Source organism: Trachypithecus francoisi, unplaced genomic scaffold (assembly GCF_009764315.1).
Source record: "Trachypithecus francoisi isolate TF-2019V2 unplaced genomic scaffold, Tfra_2.0 Lachesis_group16, whole genome shotgun sequence".
NCBI classification, from domain to species: Eukaryota; Metazoa; Chordata; class Mammalia; order Primates; family Cercopithecidae; genus Trachypithecus; species Trachypithecus francoisi.
Window position 1 is genome coordinate 74,112,385 of NW_022681461.1, and position 18,786 is coordinate 74,131,170.

General features: G+C 43.0%; 1 long non-coding RNA gene across 1 annotated transcript; it reads left to right on the plus strand.

Moving 5' to 3' along the window:
* The first annotated feature begins 4,942 nt into the window (after positions 1 to 4,942).
* On the plus strand, positions 4,943 to 16,517 carry LOC117098833. Its single transcript, XR_004443613.1, has 3 exons — positions 4,943 to 4,999; positions 5,597 to 5,721; positions 15,444 to 16,517. It is a non-coding gene; the product is annotated as an uncharacterized LOC117098833 (long non-coding RNA).
* Positions 16,518 to 18,786: the final 2,269 nt, after the last annotated feature.

Consider the following 18,786-nt stretch of genomic DNA (forward strand, 5'->3'; position numbering starts at 1 on the left):
AGGTATTTGGGAGGCTGAAGTGGGAAGATCTCCTGAGCCCAGAATGAGGCTGCAGTGAGCTGTGATTGTGCCACCACACTCCAGCCTGAGTGAGAAAGTAAAAAAATCATTCACCTTTTCAGGCTTTCTTCTGTCAATGGTGCCCCTTAAGAAATGGTCAAAGAGGGTATTTCCCAGGCCTGGGGAAGGCCCAGTGAGCAGGGGCTTACTTGGGGCAGAAGTTTCTGAGATGCAAGTAGAGACAAAGACACTAATGACACCAGAGAGTTAACTGATGAAATCAGGCCTATGATGAGGTAGACGGGGTAAAATTCAGAGTACAAGTGGCTCTAGTTTTAGATTAGCTTTAGGTAAGAGGATTAGCTTTAGATGAGAGGAAAGAGAAAAGATATGAACAGATGAAGGTAATTTTGCATACTGGAGTTGAGGAACAGAGACTTAAGGTAATTACTCTTCAATACTTTTTATTTTCTTTGTAAGGTGTTAAATGAGGCCATCTTAAAAGAGGAGGTAGAATGGGATACAGAGGAACTAGGGAGTTGAAAGAGAATGAAGGAGTTCATTGCTATGGGAGAATAGGAGATAGAAATGACCAGGGACCTGCTTCATGGAAGGCCCAACTGTTTTTCCAGTTGGGTTAGATGAAGGGTTAAGGGGACAAAAGAATAGACAGTTTTGTCAACACAGTAATTGAGTTGAAGAGCCAAGAATTTAGGTTGGATAGGGGAGAGTTACATGGGCTGGAAGAAAACGGAAAAATCAAAGGAAGGTCTTGTTAAGATCCAAGAGTAAATCTAGAAGCAGAAAGGGTGAGAGAAACGGAAAGTTGAAGTAAGAGGATAGGGTACTAGAATTTAAGCTCCTGGAGGTGGAGTAATTTGAGGCAACCAATGAGATCCAAGAATCGTCCAAGAATGGGGGTGACTAAAGTTACATGGAGGTCATAGGGTTGAGAAGGTCAAGGAGCTGTTGGATGGGTTATGTACATGGACATTCTGGTCACTTATGGTGATTGTGGGACCGGAGGTGGGTCGGGGCCAGGACAATGGTAGTAGGTCAAGGAAGAGGGCTGTGGTTTAATGTGGCAGCCTGAAATTCAACAGAAGAAAGGTTTTTGCTTGAGGGCATAGGAGCAAGGGTCTGTAGAAGGCATTGGGATGTAAGGTGAATGCTCATCTTGTTTCTGGTCCTGTGGTAGATGGAGTATGGAAAGGGCAGTGGGGGAAATAATGTCTTCAGGGGAGAACTTGCATCAGTTATGTCAGGAAAAAGAGGTTGAAGATATAGAGGACTTCAGGTATCACAGAATGAATGGTTCAAAAGTAGGAAGCTGGCCAGGTGTGGTGGGTCACACCTGTAATCCCAGCACTTTGGGAGGCTGAGGCCAGCCGATCACCTGAGGTCAGGAGTTCGAGACCCGCCTGGCCAACATGACGAAACCTCATCTCTACTAAAAATGCAAAAATTAGCTGGGCATAGTGGTGTGTGCCTGTAATTCCAGCTACCCAGGAGGCTGAGGCAGGAGAATCGCTGGAACCCAGGAGGTGGAGGCTGCAGTGAGCTGAGGTCACGCCACTGAACTACAGCCTGGGTGACAGAGTGAGAGACTCACTTACTCATTCAAAAAAAAAAAAAAAAAAAAAAAGGTGGAAGATTGCTCTTAGAAGTGGACAGAGAGGATGTGGACTACTTCCTCTAGGGAACTTTTCCCAATCCATCCCATCTTTATCTATCCCTTATCCTTTACACTGATAAAAATTAATGTCTTTAAATGCAGAAGAAGCAAAGGGCATCCCTCGGTATTCAGGTTGCCTGAGTCGTTGTAGAATGCAGCCATCCATGCATCCTTCTAGATTCTGATGAGGTTATGAAACTCCCTGACTTCAGACCTTGTGAATACCCCAGCTTTCCTCAGCTTGTCCAGCAAGTTGAAGCTAATCAGGAGTGGGCAGTGATTGCATGCTCTGACTGCTGAGAAGCCTTTGTAATCTTAACACAACCTGATTCTTGCTTTTTTTTTTTTTTTTTTTGGCATGGCAGAGTAAACCAAAGCCAGAGGAATCCTTACCAACAGGTTCTGTGCTATATTCTTTCTGAGTATTCAGGCTCTGGCAACCAGAAGCAAGTATACGCTTAGGATTTAGATATGAGGTCAAAGCCAGCGCAGTTCTTTGGCCTTTTCCTCCAAGAAATCCTCTCCATTAGGTATCCCAAGTCCTGGCAGAGCCAAGTGATCACGGATAGAAGTTTCATATACTGTTCACAGCAGCAGACTGAGCTAAAGGCTGTGATGCAGAAGTTCCAGGGGATGGCTGGGTCATGGTCATCAAGACAATGATGCAAAGATGGTCAGGAATCCCATCATTCCACGCATTCTGACCTTACTGTGCTCAGTTGGCCCAGCTGGCAGGAAGAGGGCAACAGAGTAAGACCTCATCTCTATTTATTTTTAAAACATTTTTAAAGAAAAATAAATAAATAGGATGGGTGTGGTGGCTCACAGCTGTAATCCCAGCACTTTGGGAGGTCAAGGCAGGGTGGATCACCTGAGATCAGGAGTTCGAGACCAGTCTGGTCAACATGGTGAAACACTGTCTCTACTAAAAACACCAAAAATTAGCCAGGCATAGTGGCACATGCCTGTAATCCCAGCTACTCAGGAGGCTGAGGCAGGAGGATCACTTGGACCCGGAAGGTGTAGGTTACAGTGAACTGAGACTGTGCCACTGCACTTCAGCCTGGGTGACAGAGTAAGTGTGACTCTACCTTGAAAAGAAAAAAAAAAGGAAAAAAAAAAAAGGCCGGGCACAGTGGCTCATGCCTATAATTCCAGCACTTTGGAAGGGAAAGACATGCTATAATTCCCACTTCAGAGGGAAAGACATATTTTGGTCATTCTATTGAGACCTCTCTTCAGATGAAACTCATAATGAAAAAATGTCAGGGGTGAGAGTTTTCAAGCCGCAAACAGCCAAGTGCATATCTATTTCATGCCTGAGCTTGTGTCATTAGCCAGTGAATCCACTCCTCTAGGATGCAAACTTATAATAGCTTTTACTGACATGGGTGGGTATACACTGGATGAGGGAACAACAGAGGTGGGGGAGTGGAGGTGGGGAAAGGAAGTTAACGTGGATCAGCCAGGTCCTGTTTGGTGTGGATTTTATATTGACTCTCATTTCCTCCTCACAGCAACTCCATGACATAAGCATTATTATGTCTACTTTACAGATTAGGAAACTGGGAATCAGTCACCTAACTAATAAGGGGTGAAACTGGGACTTCAAAACACCTGATATTTTACTGTAGCATCCTGCATACCCACGTGAAGGTGGGAGGCATGTCAACTTCCACATGGGCTTAAGGAACAAAAGGAGAAGCTCCAGGTGAAGTAAGAGCAGTCATATTTAGTATGCCAAAGCTAATTATATCCTTGATCCTCTTGGCATGAACTGCATAGGGAAAGAGGAACAGCTACCTGTGCCTTGGTAGCTCAGACCTATGAGCTCTCCCCATCACACCTTCCTTCTTATCCTAGATGCAGGGTACAAGGGACTACAAGCAGGGTTTGCTGCCAACTCGATTTTATGCTTCCAACCTCTGGCAGCCAAAAGGTATAACTATGACCTCCCAGAACAAGAAAGTCCCAATCCTCTTATCTTACCAATCCAGACAGTGGAGCCCACAGAGATGTAAAGACTTATTCAAGAGCGGGTACAGAGTTAGGACCACAACCACAAGTGGGACCTGGATCTTTTTCCAGGCAGGTTTTTTAGGAGACAATGAGGCTGGTCTTGGGAAATCAGCATTTCTATGCCTCATCTTCTAAATTCCTAGAGTTTAAGTCCAGTTGGCTCTTTCTGGGGAATGCTCTAGAAGTTCCCATATGAAAATGTTAGGATGAAGCATGAACACTGACATTTAGGAGATATGTTTATTTGGGAAATAAAAATCAATAGGATTGGCCTGGTGCAGTGGCTCATGCCTGTAATCCCAGGACTTTGGGAGGCCGAGGCAGGCAGATCACCTGAGGTCAGGAGTTTGAGACCAGCCTGACCAACACGGTGAAACTCTGCCTCTACTAAAAATACAAAAAATTAGCCAGTGTGGTGGCGCATGCCTGTAATCTCAGCTACTTGGGAGACTGAGGCAGGAGAATTGCTTGAACCCAGGAGGTGGAAGTTGCAGTGACCAGAGGTCGCACCACTGTACTCCAGCCTGGGCAACAAAAGTGAAATTCTGTCTCAAAAAAAAAAAAGAAAAAAAAAATCGATAAGACTAATGTAAAGAGTGATTGGGTAGAAAACAGAAGAACCATCATGAAGTCTGGATCACAAGTTAGAAATGCGTCAGGACTTTCAAATGTGTATCCAGAAAAATCCTGGCCCCAGGCTGTTTCAAAGTAGGCAACCTGATGTGGATGGTGATGTCCACCTTGTACCTTGCCCTGTAAAGCTTGGGTCTCTCTGCAGTGGGTTTCCACTCTGATTTGTAAACTTCCTGACCTTCCCACCAGAGAATTACAATCAGAGAACACAGGTCTGCTTCCTAGAACATGCAGAACCTCTGTGGAAATAAGAAAAAGGTGCCCTATGCTCTGGGTCCTTAGCCTTATGGCTCAGTGAGTATAGCAGGTGCTAGGTTTCTGCTCTGACTTACCTTCTCCAGGCATGTCTTTGCATAGACCAAGTTGCACAACCACACGGGGCATCAACCCTTTCTATTCCTCCTTCCAAGAACCCAGAGGAAGCAGTGGAATCTTTCCATCTGTCACACTTACGATCGCCCACAGAATCCTACCAACCGAATCAGGTATGGCTACAGGAAAGGGAGTTACTCAAGCAGATGCAACTCTTAATGAGAATTGCTCAGTTTCTTCTTTTTTTGGAACAGAATTGCACTCTGTTGCCCAGGCTAGAGTGCAGTAGTGCAATCTCGGCTCACTGCAACCTCCGCCTCCCGGGTTCAAGAGATTCTCCTCCTTCAACCTTCCAAGTAGGTGGGATTACAGGCATGTGCCACCGTGCCCAGCTAATTTTTTTGTATTTTTAGCAGAGATGGAGGTTCACCATGTTGGCCAGGCTGGTCTTGAACTCCTGGCCTCAAGTGATCTGCCCACCTTGGCCTCTCAAAGTGCTGGGATTACAGACATGAGCCACCACGCTCAGCCGAATTGCTCAGTTTCAAATGGAGTTTGTTCCACTTGTTTCTAGGATAGAGTCTAAAAAAAACCCACCTCATCTCCTGATGTTAGCATCTTTCAGACTTTCCTAAATTTAAAGTTGGCATAGGATTCTTGACACCTTCTTATTGGAGGAGTGTCTAGCACCCATAGATCAAAGGATGTCTGGTGAGTGAAGAGAAGATAAGGAGAAGAAGGGAGGAAGAGAGGGAGGGAGGAGAGGAGGGAGGGAGGAGCAGGGATGGGGAATCCTCTGTGACAAAGACCAAGTCTATGCGATGAGGTATACGGAATTTCAGCGTCTGCCTTGGGCCAGGCAGCATTCAGACAACTGATGTGTGATTAATTGGGCTAAGTGGTATGTCTATGTGGCAATGATTTTCATATGTCTCTCCCCACAATCCCTGTCTACAGGTCTGCAATTGTCAGACAATGCTTTAGTGGACGTGTTTGGCACCTGAGAGATACAAACACATCATTTAATAATACGTTTTCCGTGCATGATGCTTGACTAGTGAGCATTCATAGTTCACTGAAAGGTAGGTTCTTCCCAAATACATGTGTTATTCTCGACCACAGCATCTGACAATGAATGGAGAAAATTCCTAGAGTCAGGGCTACCAAATCCGGTGATGAAGGACAGAATGATATGCTGAGAGAGTAGAGAGAAGAAACACTTGAGAACAAGTGGGAGCCATGTCAAGGACAGGGCCAGCCTTCAGGGAAGTTGGCAGTGGCATTACTGACATGCCATTCTGAGGCAATCAGGGTGTTCACTCTTCACAAAGCTCCAGTGCTTTGGGTTGTGAGGTGATGCAATGGGTTGCTGTTTATCATTGGCACACTTATAATTATTATCTGCAATAACACTGCCAACGTTATTAAATATTTGTTGGATTTCTTCCCTGTAAAATTGTCAACAGGTTCTTTGGGCTTAGGCTCCAAAAGACCGGCTCCTCTTAAAAATCCTTGCAGAGAGAGCTTTAAAAACTTAATAATATATCGGCCGGGCGCGGTGGCTCAAGCCTGTAATCCCAGCACTTTGGGAGGCCGAGACGGGTGGATCACGAGGTCAGGAGATTGAGACCATCCTGGATAACACGGTGAAATCCCGTCTCTACTAAAAAAAAAACACAAAAAACTAGCCGGGCGACGTGGCGGGCGCCTGTAGTCCCAGCTACTCGGGAGGCTGAGGCAGGAGAATGGCGTAAACCCAGGAGGCGGAGCTTGCAGTGAGCTGAGATCCGGCCACTGCACTCCAGCCTGGGCGGCAGAGCGAGACTCCGTTTCAAAACAAAAAAACAAAAACAAACAAACAAACAAAAAAACTTAATAATATATCAATTTAGGATTTCGAGATTAAAGCAGATAGGATTTTATAGACCTTTTGAATAAGAAAAATAAAATCCATGCCTCAAATTTGAAAGATACCAAAGTGTATACTGAGATAAGTTAAGTCCTCCTCTTACCCTGTCACCCAACCTTCCAACTCCCTTCCAAAAGGTATTTACTCCTTATGGGAAATCGTGTCTGAAAGGAAGAGAAGGGTTCTAGCTGAATAATCAGAACCTCAGTCAAGATCTTTGCAAGGCTACCCATCCTTTTCCGGCCAGCCTTCTTTACGTTCAGGAAGAAATACTAGCAATTGTTGATTGCTGACCCCAGTAGGAAAGTAGAAATTCAGATACGCCATTCAAGGCACGAAGGATGAGGATACCAATGACTTCAGTGTTACTGGATGTGAGAATTTATGGTTGTTCATTGACAGTGGTAGAACCAAAATTCCGGTGTCAAAGCTAATGCCAAAAAAAAGTCACAGAAATCCCACAGAGATATAGCTTCTCTCAGGCCACATACACACACTCGGTGGCTCTGGGTTACATCCCCAGTAATTTGTTCAGGCTGCATGAGGTTTTTTGTTTTGTTTTGTTTTGTTTTAATCTTTTGACACAGGATCTGGTTCTGTCACCTAGGAGTGCATTGGTGAGATCTTGGCTCACTGCAACCTCCGCTTCCTGGGCTCAAACCATCCTCTTACCTCAGACTTCCAAGTAGCTGGAACTACAGGCGTGCACCCACATGCCTGGTTAATTTTTTGTATTTTTAGTAGAGCTGGGGTTTCACCATTTTGCCCAGGCGGTGTTGAACTCTTGAACTCAAGCAATCCACGTGCCTCAGCTTCCCAAAGTGTTGGGATTACAGGCATGAGCCACCGTGCTTGGCCTTAAACTTCCAATTTCTTATTCCATCAACTTTTGACAGGGCCTCTTCACTCCCACTCTATATAATTATATTAATTCTTGTACACTATATTAATTCTTGTGCTTCCTTCTTCCTTCCATGTGCCATTAATCTCTATTTAATGTCTGCATACTTTGATTTTTACTTTGTCAAGTTGATAACATATGTATTCTGCCTGCCAAGACATCCTTGGATTTTCCCTGAGATGACTCTAAAAGTTGCAAACCAAACAACATTTCCATTAGTATGACCGTGTAAATATTGTCCAATGCTGGGCCAGGTAGCATATTAGGACTACATTTTCTTCTTCAATGTCATTATGCCTAGGCTATATAAAATAAATTGTTCCTAACATCAAGGTCAGATGGCATCTATTTTCTTACACTATCAGCCAATTAAAATTATGCTACACTTTAGTTTGTTTGCCTTAAATAATATTTGTCTTATATTAATATTGCTACCCTAGCTTTTGCAGGGGTAATATTAATATTTAAATTACCTGTGTCTTTCCATCCATTTATTTCTAACCTTTCTGGGTAGTTTTTTTGTTGTTGTTTTTGTTTTCTTTTGATGGACTTTTGCTCTGTTGCCCAGGCTACAGTGCAGTGACACAATCTCAGCTCACTGCAACCTCTGCCTCCTGGGTTCAAGTGATTCTCCTGCCTCAGCTTCCCAGGTAGCTGGGATTACAGGCACCTGCCACCTTGCCCAGCTAATTTTTGTATTTTTAGTACAGATGGGGTTTCACCATGTTGGCCAGACTGGTCTTGAACTCCTGACCTCATGATCCGCCCGCCTCAGCCTCCGAAAGTGCTGGGATTACAGGCATGAACCACCACACCCAGCCTGGGTAGTTTTGTTTTAGGTGTGTATCCCAGACATATAGAGCTAGAATTTTTACAAACTCAATTTGATAATTTTGTTTTTATATAGAGGAGTTTAATTCATTTATATATTTTGCAATTGAAATATTTTAACCTAATTCTACCACTTAATTTGTGTTTTCTGTTTACTCTAATTTTTCTTTTCTTTTTTTTTTTTTTTTCCTACTTGATACTTGATAAAATTTCTGGGTTTGTTTTCCCCCTTAATTAAATAATTATTACAGATATTTCTTGGTGTTTTTTGTTGTTATTGTTGTTTGTTTGTTTGTTTTTGAGATGGAGTCTCCCTCTGTTGCCTGGCTGGAGTGCAGTGGCACCATCTTGGCTCACTGCAACCTCTACCTCCCAGGTTCAAGTGATCCTCCGGCCTCAGTCTCTCGAGTAGCTGGGACTACAGGCACGTGCCATCACAACCAGCTAATTTTTTTGTATTTTCAGTAGAGACAGGGTTTCACCATGTTGGCCAGGATTGTCTCGACCTCTTGAACTTGTTATCTGCCTGCCTCGGACTCCCAAAGTGCTGGGATTACAGGCGTGAGCCACTGTGCCCAGCTGATATTTCTATTTTTAAATTAAACTTTTATATACATCATGAATTATACATGTTTCTTATTCATTTATAATAATTCAGTATTTGTATTATGCTCTTAACCCAAACACAGGTCTTAGGATGCTTAACAACCCATTAAATACTAGCTCTGTCTTCCTACTGTAATTTAGAGGTATAGCTTTAATTCTACTTTTTCTTTTCTTTCTTTTTTCCCCTAAAATTACTGGGCTTCAATTTATTTGAAAAGACACAGAAATTAGTATTTTTTAAACAAGAAATAAACTTACTGACATTTTATTCATTGTTTCTTGTATTCCATGTCTTCTTTCTGTTTATTTTTTTTTTCTTGCTAAAGGACATCTTTAATAGTTCTTTTTTTTGGTGGGGGGACAGGGTATTACTCTGTCATCCAGGTTAGAGTGCAGGAGCGCAATCACTGTTCATTGCAACTTCTGCCTCCCAGGCACAAGCAATTCTCAGCCTCCCAATTAGCTGGGACTATAGACCTGTGCCACCACACCCAGCTAATGTTCTAATTATTTTTGAGATGGTGTTTTACCATGTTGCCCAAGCTGGTCTTGAACACCTGGACTCAAGCAGTCCTCCCACCTTGGCCTCCCAAAGTGCTGTGATTACAGGCATGAGCCACCATGCCTGAACTCTTAATGAAGCTCTATGGATGGTGAGTTCTTTTGCTTTTTTGCATATCTGGACATATTTTCCCCCTACCCTCATTAATGAATCATAGCATATCTAGGTGAAAAAATTCTGTGCACGTGGCTATTTCTCATCACTGTCATTACTGTGTTTTCTGACGTCCACTATTGCTGATATTCAATTTGCTGTTGATCTGTCATTACTCTGCAGATAATCATTCGTCTCTTTAAGATTATGTCTTAAAATCTCCTTAAAGCTTTGCAGTTCTATTGTTATGTAGCTTGGTATTTTTATTTATCCTGCTTGGCAGTGAAAATGCACATCTAATTTGTTCACTAAGTTCAGTTCCCAGTGCCTGGCACAAAACAGACACCTGATGAGTATTTCACAAATAAATTAGTCTTTCTTCCGTTTTTTAGAACTCCTTAGCAATCTCCACTTCAAATGCTGCTTCTCTAAACAACTTCCATTTTCTTTCTCTGGAACTTAGATAATTGTTGGAGCCTCAGAATCTATTCTCTGTGTCTTTTAATGCTCTATCATGTTTAATCTCATGGTCTCTTTGCATGGCATATTGAGAGTTCCCCAGTGATGTCTTCAATTCCTAATTTTCAGCTATGTCCAGTTTAGAGTGTATCTTTAACTATAACACTTTTTTATTCCAATGATGATATGATTTTTAATAACTTCATTGAAATGTAATTTTTTTTTGTTGTTGTTTTTTGAGACACAGTTTCACTCTTGTTGCCCAGGCTAGAGTGCAATGGCATGATCTCGGGTTACCACAATCTCTGCCTCCTGGGTTCAAGCTATTCTTCTAATTCAGCCTCCCAAGCAGCTGGGATTACAGGCATGCGCCACAATGCCCAGCTAATTTTGTATTTTTAGTAGAGACGGGGTTTCTCCATGTTGGTCAGGCTGGTCTTGAACTCCTGATCTCAGGTGATCCACACACTTCAGCTTCCCAAAGTGTTAGGATTACAGGCGTGAGCCACCACGCCCAGCCAAGATTTAATTTATATACCATAAAATTCACCCATTTAAAGTGTTTAATTTGAATATTTTTAGTAAATTTATAGAGTTGTGGCTCCCTCACCACAATTCAGTTTTAGAACATTTCCATCACCCCAAAAAGATTATTATTTTTTTGAGATGGAGTCTCACTCTGTTGCCCAGGCTGGAGTGCAGTGGCGTGATCTCGGCTCACTGCATCCTCCACCTCCCAGGTTCAAGTGATTCTCCTGCCTCATCCTCTCAAGTAGCTGGAACTAGAGGCACCCACCATCACGCCCAGCTAACTTTTGTATTTTTAGTAGAGATGGGGTTTCACAATGTTGACCAGGCTGGTCTCAAACTCCTGACCTCAGGTGATCTGTGCCTCCCAAAGTATTGAGATTACAGGTGTGGGCCCCTGCGCCCGGCCGGTCTTTTGCATCCAGCTTCTTTCATTTAGCATAATGTTTTTGAGGTTTATCCATGTTGTATGTATGAGTGGTTCATTCCTTTTTCAATGATCATTAGTTTTGATTTCCATATTTTGAATAGGTTCTTTTAGATACCCATCTAAAATAGTTTCTTTTTTTTCCCGTTTTGTTTTAGGGAAGTTATATCTTAATTTATATATTTTTTTGCATCCTCAACATACTTATGTTTACGACTTTGTCATATCATTGTATAAAGCATTCAGCTGGACTGGATTACTATTCCAATTGTTGATTTTATTGGCTGTCTTTATTAGTAATACATTTGTTTTGGGGTTTTGGTGTATGGGTTTATTTTTAGTGAAAATTTATTGTTTCCTTCCTTCCTTCCTTCTTCCTCTTTCTTTTCTTTCCTTCTTTCTTTCTTTCTTTCTCTATCTCTTTCTTTTCTTTCCTTCTTTCTTTCTTTCTCTATCTCTTTCTTTCTCTCTCTTTCTTCCTTCCTTTCTCTCTCCCTTCTTCCCTCCCTCCCTCCCTCCCTTCTTTCCTTCCTTCCTTCCTTCCTTCCTCCCTCCCTCCCTCCCTCCCTCCTTCTTTTTCTTTTTCTTTTTCTTTCTTTCTTTCTTTCTTTCTTTCTTTTTTTTCTTTTCTTTCTTCTTTCTTTCTTTTCTTTTCTTTTTTTTCTTTCTTTCTTTCTTCTTCCTTCCTTCCTTCCTTCTTCCTTCCTTCCTTTCTTTCTTTCATAATCTTACTCTGCCCAGCCTCTTTTTCTGTCTTTCTCAACCCCTCTCCTTACCTTCCCTTGCCCATCAGTTTTTTAATTGCTTCTATTCCCCACTCTGGGTCTCTAATTTAGAACAAAGCCTCATAGCAGTGAATCAAAGGAGATATTAAAAGCAGGGCAGATCTAGTCATAACCATCGGGTGTTTGACTCATCTCTTGGTGCAAGGCTATGGCCTTGTAAACCTTAGGCCTACAGCTCACTAGAACTTATGGTCCCAAGCAGCAGTTAGGAGCAGCTCATTTTCATTCTCTCTTCATAATATTGAGGGTGCCCCACCACTGTTCAGGTCTTTGAGCTTGTGCCTGGCTCCAGTCTCCTGTCTCCTATGGAGCATTTTCAATCCTTTTGCCCTATAAAAGCCAAACTACCAGCTACCTAGCTTCAGTCCTTTTCACTGTTTATAGTTTCCATTGCTCTCTGGATTTTGGATATCTTTATCTGGTAGTTGAGCCTAACTATGTCTTTTGGTTTTCTTTTTCTTTTCCTTTTTTTGTTATTATTATTATTATTATTTTGACAGTCTTATTCTGTCTCCCAGGCTGGCGTGTAGTGGCATAATCATAGCCCACTGCAGAATCAAACTCCTAGGCTCAAGTGATCCTTCCACCTCAGCCTCCTGAGTAGCTGAGACTACAGGCACATGCCACCACACCCAGCTAACTGTTTAATTTTTGTACAGATAGTGTCTTGCTATTCTGTCCAGGCTGGTCTTGAGCTCCTGGACTCAAGCAATCCTCCTGCCTCGGCCTCCCAAAATGCTAGGATTATGGGCCTGAGCCACTGTGCCCAAGTCTTTTTGTTTTGTTTTGTTTTGTTTTTCGTTAATTTATTTTTTTGAGATGGAATTTCACTCTTGTTGCCCAGGCTGGAGTGCAATGCTGCGATCTTGGCTCACTGCAACCTCCACCTCCTGGGTTCAAGCAATTCTCCTGCCTCAGCATCTCAAGTACCTGGGATTACAGGCACTCACCACCACACCCAGCTATTTTTTTTTTTTTTTTTGTATTTGTAGTAGAGACGGGGTTTTGACATTTTGGCCAGGCTGGCCTCGATCTCCTGACCTCAGGTGATCTGCCTGACTCGGCCTCCCAAAGTGCTGGGATTATAGGCGTGAGCCACTGTGCTTGGCTGTTTTGTTTTATTTTTACAATTGCTATGTGTGGGGAGAAAAGTGAGTTGTTAGTGTTATAAACACACTGTACCATCATGATCTGAAAGTTTGTTTGCTTTATATTTGGGTTGTGACTTTTTTTTTTGGCAGGGGGCAGTTTTTTGAGACAGAGTTTTGCTCTTGTTACTCAGGCTGGAGTGCAATGGTGTGATCACAGCTTACCTCAACCTCCGCCTTCCCAGTTGAAGCGATTCTCCTGCTCAGCCTTCCAAGTAGCTGGGATTACAGGCATGTGCCACCACGCCTGGTTAATTTTCGTATATTTAGTAGAGGCGGGGTTTCTCCATGTTGGCCAGGCTGGCCTCGAACTCCTGACCTCAGATGACCCACCCGACTCAGCCTCCCAAAGTGCTGGGATTACAGGTGTGAGCCACCACATCCAGCCCCTTGGCTTTCTTCTGTATTTCTTAATTCTTTTCCCAGAATTTCTAATGGCTTTTATTCCTTCTCGATTCATCAATTTTCTAGATTTTATTTGGAGGCACACATTCTGAAAGATGTCTCAGGGGCATTCAGGATCAGAAATAGGTGAGCAGATCCTTAGGCTCAGCAGAACCTTCATGGGTCTGTCTTTATATCTGGTTCAGGTGTCATTGGTATGTGTACAGTGGAAAGTGACATGTAAGGTTAGCAAATGCCTCTCTACGTGGAGTGGTCAGGGTTTTGGATAGCCTGAGGAGGTTAGCTAGGTTCATTTTAGGACAAAGATAAAGTGCCTGGATATGGGTTTCTCTGGCATGGATTTAATTGGCTGCTCCTGGTTAAAACAGTTCCCCTCTGAATCCTGCCAGGTAGTGCCAGTCTGCTCTACCTGGGGCTAGATAGCTGAGATATTTTAGGGCAGACAGAATAAGGAACAGCGAAATGTTCATACTTTTAGTTCCCTTGTTTGTGAAATAAAATATCACCTACATGCCTGCCCAGGGCCTACAGGGTAGAGACAAAGAAGCTGGGTCTTCTTATATCACATGAGGCAAGTTTCTAGGTCTGTCTCAGTTGCTTCAAGATCATCCCCTAAGGTTTAGCCTTCACCTTTCTTGGGCAGTCTTTCAAGTTTTTGTTTTGTTTTGTTTTGTTTTTTTGAGACAGAGTCTTGCTCTGTCACCAGGCTGGAGTGCAGTGGCGCTATCTCAGCTCACTGCAACCTCCGCCTCCCAGATTCAAGCAATTCTCCTTGCCTCAGCCCCCCGAGTAGCTGGGACTACAGACATGCGCCACCATGCCCAGCTAAATTTTGTATTTTTAGTAGAGACACGGTTTCACCATGTGGGCCAGGATGGTCTTGACCTCGTGATCCGCCCTCGTGATCAGCCTCCCAAAGTGCTGGGATTACAGCTGTGAGCCACCGCACATGGCTGTCTTTCAAGTTATTAACTCTCACTTCCACATGAGGCTATTGTGGAAGTCACTGTTGTCTGGCTTCTCTAGGAGTAAGATACTCTCTAACACCACAGGGATAGAAGTAGAGCTTCCAATGATATGGGGAAGTAGGGAAGGCTTGAGAGGCAAGCTATTTTTCATAGCTTGATGATGCAGCCTGTCAATGCATAATATATTCTCCTTTATGAGGTGGTCTGGATACAATTGGAAAGATGAATTATCCATAAGACTAGTAAATCCCAAGATACACTGAATGTTTTCCACAATTTTAAGAAAGTCCTATTGGGTATCATGCAGAAGCTCTGCTTGTGTATGCGGACCAGTAATGAATCTGTGAGTCCTCAAACACAGATCTAGTGGTTAAGCCAATTCTTAACTATACTGCATCCAGGAATATTCATGTCAGTGATCTAGATTTTTAGAGTAGATCAGGAGGATGTCCCAGTAACAATACTCAATGTAATGCCATCATTAGCACTTGAGCTGGGAAGTCAGGTTTCTAGGTTCCTCCTAGCTCTGCTACTTATTAGCAGTGTCATCTTGAGCAAGTTATTTGCCTTCACTAACCTTCAGTTTGCTTTTCTGCCAAAAGCAATTAACAGTAATACTTACCTCAAAGATTTGTTGTGAGGACTAAATGAGATAATCATGTAAAGTACTCAACACAGTGTTAGCATTGAGTAAGTATGTAATACATGTTTACAATTATTAATAGCTACTAGCTCAGAAGGCCCTTCTTGATGCTTATTATTAACCACTGGAAAATGCTGGTAGGAGGGTTATCCAAACAGTATAAAGATGTTCTCGGGACCAGGCGCGGGGGCTCACGCCTGTAATCCCAGCACTTTGGGAGGCTGAGGTGAGAGGATCACGATGTCAGGAGATCGGGACCATCCTGGCTAACACGGTGAAACCCTGTCTCTACTAAAAATACAAAAAATTAGCCAGGCGTGGTGGCACGTGCCTGTAGTCCCAGCTACTCTATAGGCTGAGGCAGGAGAATTGCTTGAATCTGGGAGGCGGAGGTTGCAGTGAGCCGAGATTGCGCCACTGCACTCCAGCCTGGGCAACAGAAAGAGACTATGTCTCAGAAAAAAAAAAAAGAGGTTCTCAAAGGCCTAGGTGCAACATGGGACCTGAAGAGCCATGTTTGTTCATTGTTTTAATTGTAGGTACTCCAAAGATCCAGCTTCATAAATACCCATGTTCTGGAGTTGGTCTAGAAGATGACCATCAGTATGACTACGTGGTTGCATCAGATGGTGAATGCAAAGAAGATGCAATCATCTTGAACCAAGAGCTCCCTGTTCTACACCAAAGTGCCCCATTATTGCCACAGATTTGAGAAACACCTTAGATTTGGGTTTAGAAAAGGCATATAACAACACAATGGGAATACATATCACAGTCACATTCATGTGTGCAAAATGGAAATGATTTCTTTATAACTCACTTTAGCTCGTGGGTTATTTCACTGATGATGGAAAACCTAACTCTGTAATACAAAGTAATCTCAGTTACTTGCAGTTTAAACTCAATGTTCTTTGGGTAAATAGTCAAATTAGGATTTTCTACTTCTACTTCCTACTATCCCTTCTGGGGGAGTAACATCTAGGTTCTGAATGATCCAGGTCCTGGGTGGTCTATCATCCTGACTTTGGGAAAGAGGAACATGGTTCATGGGCTTCAGTAAACCATCTAGTTGGCTTCTTCTGAGATGAATAATCTATGTTTCCCTTGCGTTGGTTGCCTGTCCTCCTATAACCGTGCTGAAATGTCTGTACCCCCTTGGCTCATCAGTCCCCAGGACCTCACAAGTCACTCTAAGTCTTCCTCATCCTGACCCCTCCAGGTCCACTGGCCTCACTTTCAGTCATTTTTGTCCTTCTTTAGGGGGCATGATAGCTTTTTAAATTAGATCTTTTAAAAATATGGTAAAATATGTATAAGAATTTTCATTTTAATCATTTTAAAGTGTACATTTCAGTGGCATTCTTGTTCATCTTTATATTGTCAAGCCACCATCATCACTGCCCATCTCCGCAATACTTTCATCACCTCAAACTGAAGCTCAGTACCTATTAAAGAATAGCTCTGTATTCTCCCCTCCCTCTAGCCCCTGGTAACCACTATTCTACTTTCTGTCTGTATGAATTTGATTGTTCTAAATATTTCACATAAGTGGAATCCTACAGGATTTGTCCTTTTGCATCTGGCTCATTTCACTTAGCATTTTTTTTTTTTTTTTTTTGGAGGCATAATCTCACTCTGTCGCCCAGGCTGGAGTGTAGTGGCACAATCTCAGCTCACTGCAATCTCTGCCACCCAGGTTCGAGCGATTCTCCTACTTCAGCCTCCAGAGTAGCTGAGACTATAGGTGCGTGCCACCACACTCGGCTAATTTTTTGTGTTTTTAGTAGAGACGGGGTTTCACCGAGTTAGCCAGGATGGTCCCGATCTCCTGACCTCGTGATCTGCCCGCCTCGGCCTCCCAAAGTGCTAGGATTACAGGTGTGAGCCACCATGTCCAGCCTCACTTAGCATAATGTTTTATAGGTTCATCCATGTTTAGCATGTTTCAGAATTTCATTCCTTTTGAAGGCTGAATAATATTCCATTGTATGGATACATCACATTTTATTTATCCATTTATCTATTGATAGGCATTTGCATTGTTTCCAGCTTTTGGCTATTGTGAATAAAGCTACCATGAACATGGATGTAAAAATGTCTCAGTCCCTGCTTTCAATTCTTTTGGGTAAATACCTAGAAGTGAAATTGCTGGATCATATGATAATTCTATTTTCATTTTATGAGGAGCCACCATACTGGGAACTTTTGAAGGTTTTCCTGAAACCACCTTTGTGAAAAGTATAACTGAGAAAAGTATTACAGTGAAAAAGATCTGACCTAACCGACTCCATCTTGCCTCTAACCTCCAAAAGTGTCCTTGTTCATTCCAGGGTGGAGGCCAAACTAACTTTGAGAGGAACTTAGTTTATAGTTTAACTTTGAAACAAAGAAGATAACAGCCCTTTCCCAAAACAAACTCCCTTTCTGCCTAGAGATTAGACTGGTTTTGTAGGACTAACAAAGCAGCCACAAGATTAGATTTGGTTTAGGAGGCCTGTAGCTGGAGGCTGCAAGATTCTGAACCTCTCAAATTTCTCCTGAGAATAACATCACTGTTATAAAACCTAAGATCAGTGCTTGAGATATTTTCCAGACCTCGCACTCAGTGGATCAGCTGGCACCAGCCAGATCGATACGTTGGCTCATCTGGTCTTGTGGTCCCTACTCAGGAACCGGCTCAGGGCAAGGGGACAGCTTTGACTCCTTATGATTTCACCTCTGACTTGACCAATCAGCACTCCCCACTTTCCAGATACCTACCCACCAAATTGAAAAACCCTGGTCTCTGGGTTTTCAGGGAGACTGATTTGTTTTAGTAATAATACAACTTCAGTCTCCCATACAGTTGGCTCTGCATGAATTATACTTTTCCTCCATTGAAATTCCTTGATAAGTCAGCTCTGTCTAGGCAGCAGGCCTAGACAGTATTCCTGGATAAGTTGGCTCTGTTTTGGCAGTGGGCAAGGAGAACTCGTTGGGCGGTTATATTCCCACATCATTCAGGGGTGTGCAGGCCTCTTAGAAGCTGCCCTGAAACCCATCTACCTGGAGAGCACATTTAGTCATTGCTCCTCCTCAGATCAGGCTCTCTGCTATAGACAGGCTTCACCACCAATTTTGCCATGATACCAGGCAACACCTGGGGAGCTTGATGATGATTTTCCTGCTCTGAGAGCCCCCCTAATCCTCAGCAGAATAGCTGATGTGTTTCCCCGTCTCCTTCTTAGGACTCAACTTGGAAGTGTGTAAAGGAGAGAAACTACATCTATGAGGCCAAGTTCCTTCATGTCCTCTCCAATTCTTTCTCCTGCCAAGTGGTAGAAATTTTACTTCCTTTTGGCTAGGAAAACTGCTCGTGCATCATCTTATATTCTTCCACAGTCTGATAATTATGGTCTAAAGTTTACATTTGGACTTTGACTCTTGATTTTCAAAGCCAAGCTTCTGAACTTAAAAATACTTTCTCTTTCAAACAGCCCAGCTCTTGCAATTTAGAAATCTCTGCTTTCCAGCCTATTGTCTCTGCTATGAATTTCAAGAGTCTACTTGAGAACTCAAAGCCAAGAATTTGACTTTTGGAGGCCAGGCACGGTGGCTCAAGCCTGTAATGCTAGCACTTGTGGAGGCTGAAGCAGGAGGATCACTTGAGGTCAGGAGTTCAAGGCCAGCCTGGCCAACATGATGAAACCCTGTCTCTACTAAAAATACAAAAATTAGCTGGGTGTGGTAGCGCATGCCTGTAATCCCGGCTACTCAGGAGACTGAGGCAGGAGAATCACTTGACCCTGGAAAGCAGAGGTTGCAGTGAGCTGAGATAGTGCCACTGCACTCCAACCTGGGCAACACAGCGAGACTCTCTCTCAAAAAAAAAAAAAAGAATAT